Source organism: Struthio camelus, chromosome 1, assembly GCF_040807025.1.
Source record: "Struthio camelus isolate bStrCam1 chromosome 1, bStrCam1.hap1, whole genome shotgun sequence".
NCBI lineage: Eukaryota > Metazoa > Chordata > Aves > Struthioniformes > Struthionidae > Struthio > Struthio camelus.
Genome location: NC_090942.1, coordinates 204,220,189 through 204,225,219, shown reverse-complemented (window position 1 = coordinate 204,225,219; position 5,031 = coordinate 204,220,189). Strand labels below are relative to the sequence as shown.

General features: G+C 45.1%; 1 protein-coding gene across 4 annotated transcripts in view; it reads right to left on the bottom strand.

Annotated features, from left to right (window-relative positions):
• Positions 1 to 3,688: 3,688 nt before the first annotated feature.
• PSPC1 (paraspeckle component 1) overlaps positions 3,689 to 5,031 on the bottom strand; it is a 63,584-nt gene continuing 62,241 nt past the window's right edge. For 3 of the 4 annotated variants that reach the window (XR_011138703.1, XR_011138701.1, XR_011138704.1), the window contains one exon: positions 3,689 to 5,016. The gene's annotated coding sequence lies outside the window, so the exon portion shown is untranslated. The remainder of the gene's footprint in view (positions 5,017 to 5,031) is intronic. The other variant, XR_011138702.1, reaches the window with a different exon arrangement.

Genomic DNA, 5,031 nt, shown 5'->3' with positions numbered 1-5,031 from the left:
CTGGGAGCCATTTTTATTTATTTATTTTTTAGACTTTGGGCCAAACTACTTTATGATATTATCTTTAAGATAAGTCTTGGGCATTCTAGGAATGGATCTTTTTCTGCTATGTTAATATCAATCCTGCTCCATTAGTGTTGTAGATGTTTTCAGTAAGGTGAAATACTGAGAAGGGACACAAAAATCAGTCTTCTAGCTGTACTAATGATTTTAAAACGGCTGTTTCCAACTTTCATGGTTCTGATTTCAACATCTCCCTTTCCTTAAAGTATTGGAAAATATCCAGTATAAAATCTCTTCCCCTTGGGTCAGTCGTCCAGACAGCTGTCTGTCTATCATGGGAGCATAGATGGAGCTGCTGTAGGAATGGCATCATGCAGGTACTTCAGTGTCACTTTTTTAGGAAAGATACAGGGATGATCTCAGCTTATAAATGTTGATAATGGCCTTAGGCAACTACCCCAGAGTACAGATAGCTGTTGAAATCCCATAGGGTCTTTCAAAAAAAGTAGGCTCTATTGTTGCACCATGCCGCAGGAACACGTGCAGGACTGGGAAGCAGGGGGTGGGGGTTAGCTCTTCCTTCTGGAGAGAGTGCTGTAATGAGGTCTTATTCTTTATAGCCCAGAATGTGAAAGAACTATGAAGAACACCTTTTTTTTTAAGCTGCAGGTGCAGTATGGGCATGAATGGCAAGCTGTGAATCCTGCCACTGTGCCAAGGTATAGTTTTCCTTTATGATGTCCTTCATACAGAGGAAAATGTTTTTTGGATCCTGAACCTGCCTATAATCACTGATTTCCACCACCCCCCCCCCCAACCAAACAGCTTAGGGAAAAAATTATGAAAAAACAGACAAAAGAAAGACATCAGTGGTCCAGACAGCATGAAGTACACATTTAAAGAGGACTGAGTTAGCAGTGAAAATTAAGGGGGGGGAAAAAAAAAAGAGAGACTTTACCTCTTCCTTCCTTTTCTTACCAAAAAAAAGCAGAACATGCTGACAACAAGGAAAGAAGGGTGGGGGGGAAAAAAAAAAAACCTCCTGGGAAAAAAAAAGGGGAGGGGGCAGCAATAAGTGAGGAACAGAGGACAGTCACTGTTCCACTTAGCTCAGCGTTGACTGCAAATGCTCTTTTTGCCTTAGTGAGAGACTTCAAAGGCTCAGGTATTTTACAGCACTGCTATGAAACACAGAATGGGTGAGGTCAGAATGAACCTCTAGAGATGACCTAGTGCCTGGAGGGGCAGCTAGAGCATATTGCCCAGGATCACATCCAGACGGCTTTTGAATGTCTCCAGGGAAGGAGACTCTACCACCTCTCTGGGCAACCTGTTCCAATGCTCAGTCACCCTCACAGTGAAGAAGTTTTTTCTCAGGTTCAGATGGAACTTCCTGTGGTTCAGTTTCTGCCCGTTGCCTCTTGTCCTGTTGCTGGGCACCACGGAGAAGAGGCTGGCCTCATCCTCTTGACACTCCCCCTTCAGATATTTGTACACATTGATGAGATCCCCTCTCAGTCTTCTCTTCTCCAGGCTAAACAGGCCCAGCTCTTGCAGTCTTTCTTCAGAGGAGAGGGGCTCCAGCCCTCTAATCATCTTTGTAGCCCTCCACTGGACTTTCTCCAGGAGTGCCATGTCTCTCTTGTACTGGGGAGCCCAGAATTGGACACAGCACTCCAGGTGAGGCCTCACAGGGGCTGAGTAGAGGGGCAGGATCCCCTCCCTCCACCTGCTGGCAACACTCTGCCTAATGCACCCCAGGAGACCATTGGCCTTCTTGGCCACAAGGGCACACTGCTGGCTCACGCTTAACTTGTTGTCCACCAGGACTCCCACGTCCTCTGCAGAGCTGCTTTCCAGCAGGTGAACCCCCAGCCTGTACTGGTGCATGGGGTTATTCCTCCCCAGGGGCAGGACCCTGCACTTGCCTTGGTTGACCTTCAGGAGGTTCCTCTCCGCCCACCTCTCCAGCCTCTCCAGCTCCCTCTGAATGGCAGCACAACCTTCTGGTGTGTCAGTCACCCCCTGGCCCCCCAGTTTAGTATCATCAGCCAACTTGCTGAGGGTGCACGCTGTCCCTTCCTCCAGGTCATTGATGAATACATTGAACAAGACTGGACCCAGGACTGACCCCTGGGGGACACCGCTAGCCACAGGCCTCCAACTTGACTCTGCGCCATTCACCACAACCCTCTGAGCTCGGCCATCCAGCCAGTTCTCAAGCCACCTCACTGGCCACTCCTCCAACCCACACTTCCTGAGCTTACCTAGGAGGATGTGATGGGAGACAGTGTCCAAAGCCTTGCTCAAGTCCAGGCAGGCAACATCCACTGCTCTCCCTTCATCTACCCAGCCAGTCATTCCGTCATAGAAGGCTATCAGATTGGTCAAGCATGATTTCCCTTTGGTGAATCCGTGCTGACTACTCCTGATCACCTTCTTGTCCTCCACATGCTTAGTGATGACCTCCAGGAGGAGCTGTTCCATCACCTTTCCAGGGATGGAGGTGAGGCTGACAGGCCTGTTGTTTCCTGGCTCCTCCTTCTTGCCCTTCTGGAAGACTGGGGTGACATTGGCTTTCTTCCAGTCCTCAGGCACCTCTCCTGATCTCCAGGACCTTTCCAAGATGGTGGAGAGTGGCCTAGCAATAACATCCGCCAGCTCCCGCAGCACTTGCAGATGCATCCCGTCAGGGCCCATGGATTTATGGATGTCAAGTTTGGACAAAAGATCTCTAACCTGATCCTCCTCCACCAAGGGAGAGTCTTCCTTTCTCCAGACTTCCTCTCTTGTCTCCAGGGTCTGGAATTCCTGAGGGCTGGCCTTAGCAGTGAAGACTGAAGCAAAGGCAGCATTCAATAACTCTGCCTTCTCTGTATCCTGAATACACAGAAAATTGTAGAAGACTTCCTCATTCCCAGTGTACATATTCATAAAAAAAGTTTGGAGAGAACCTCCTGAAGGATATCAGTGCTACCTTCAGGTTATGCAGGGGCTTGTTGAGCTTTGAGTGGAAGTTCCACAAACTCTCCAAGTAACTTGTTGCAGTCCCCACATGCTCTCCTAAGAGCAGAATTTCCCTTGTTTCAATTTGCATCTTGTCACCCTTTACCCTGTCTGAGCACCTCCAAGATGAGCCTGGCTTCCTCTTCTCTACACCCTCCCATTAGGTAGTAGAAGACAGCGGTAAGATTTTCCCACCCATGCCCACCTTTCTGTTTTACAAACTGAACTAGACGCAGCTCTCTCTCCCCACTTAGGTGATATGCTCCAGCCCATTGTCATCTCAGTCGCCTCCACTGGACTCACTTCCATACACCCTTCTTGTCCCAAAGAGCCCAACACTGGACACAGTGCTCCAGCTGCAGTCTCAGAAGTGACGAGAAGAGAGGAAAGATCACTTCCCTTAAACCTGCTTGGCTACACTCTTGCTAATACTGCCCATGACATGGTTGGCCACCTTCAACTTGCTCTCCATCAGGACACCCAGATCCTTTTCTGCAAAGCTGCTTCCTAGCCCGTCTGGGCCCAGACTACATTACTGCACGAAGTTACGCTGTCCCCAGTGTAGGGCTTTACATTTCCCTTTGCTGACCTTCATGAGGTTGCTGACAGTCCCTCTATTCATGTAGGCTGCCTTTTCAGATTTTGGAGAAGGCAAAACAAACACCCTGTAATTCACAAATTAATTTGAAATAGTTTTATTAGAAACAGAAACCCTAAAAAATATATAGTTACACTGGTGATATGTTACAGTACAGTGTTAAAATCTTATGCATCAAAATTAATTTTCATTTCATTGTTTTTCATTGTTCGTCTTTTCTTTGGCCACATTAAGACAAAAAGCATCATTTTTATCATAACATGCAAGTATGAAACTTAACTGCATAGAGAGTGAAATCTCACTGCAGCTTTAATGTCCCAGTTGGTTAACATCATCTCAGAGTTCTTCTAAATTCACTGAGTAACTACTATTACTGTTCCATTTTAAACTTGGTACTGCAGCTTAAACAAAATCCAGAGTATTGTTTTTTTGTTTAAATACAAGAAGCACTGTACTTTCTCTTCTTTTGTTATATATTAGTGCTTTAAAATATTTTCTTACGTACCTCCAATAATGTTTATTAATCAAAAAAAATTTAACCTAGAAACAGTATTTTAATGCATCATTTACCTTGACTCCAGTTGTAGCATGTACTAATTTAAATCCTTTTAACAATGCCATTTCCCAGAAACCAGTACTGAAGACCTGAAAATTAAAGCAACCTACTAGTACAGTCTAGACTGTAGCAGGAGTCAAAACCTAAGTTAGACATCAAAGTTGTCTCACATCAGTTTTGTTATAAAATGCTTGACTTTGCTTAACCCTGGATATCACCACCGTTGTTGTAAATGTAACTTGTCTCCTCCTCAGAGAGGAAAAGGTATCTTGAATATCATGAGATTTTCCCAGTGCTTCTTTTTCAATCTAGGGTGGTTGGTGGGGGGAGCAAACCAGGTAAACAGATCGGTACTGATAAGTCTCCATGCTGATGATTACTCTCCCATCATTTTACATTTCCCAAATAATTCTTTGGCCCTATTTGCTCAGGTCTGCAGGACTACTAAAACTGTCCAAAAAAAAAAAAAATACAGCTTAAGTGAGACTTATGAATTCATCCCCCTCTGCTGTTCAGCTAGGCGCCACAGATTTAATTACAGTTTTAGTGGATAATAGGATTACTTGAGTGTCCAAGGGCATAGAGAACAATGAAGGAAAAAACACAGATGTTGCACAGACAAATAAGGCAAACAAACTCAAATGGATTGCTAATCTAGTACCCAGGACACAGGTTTCATCACAAAAATCCCAGCTGCTGTATATGTTCTATGACTAAAAACATATATTCTCACCCCAGACGGTTCTTTTAATTCTGACTTGAAGAACAAATTTTTGCACACAATCTCGTGGTATAGCAGAAAGTTATCTTCCGTTTTCAAGGCCGTACAGCCACCAGTAGCTTTCATTAAAACCTAATGCAAGGTAGA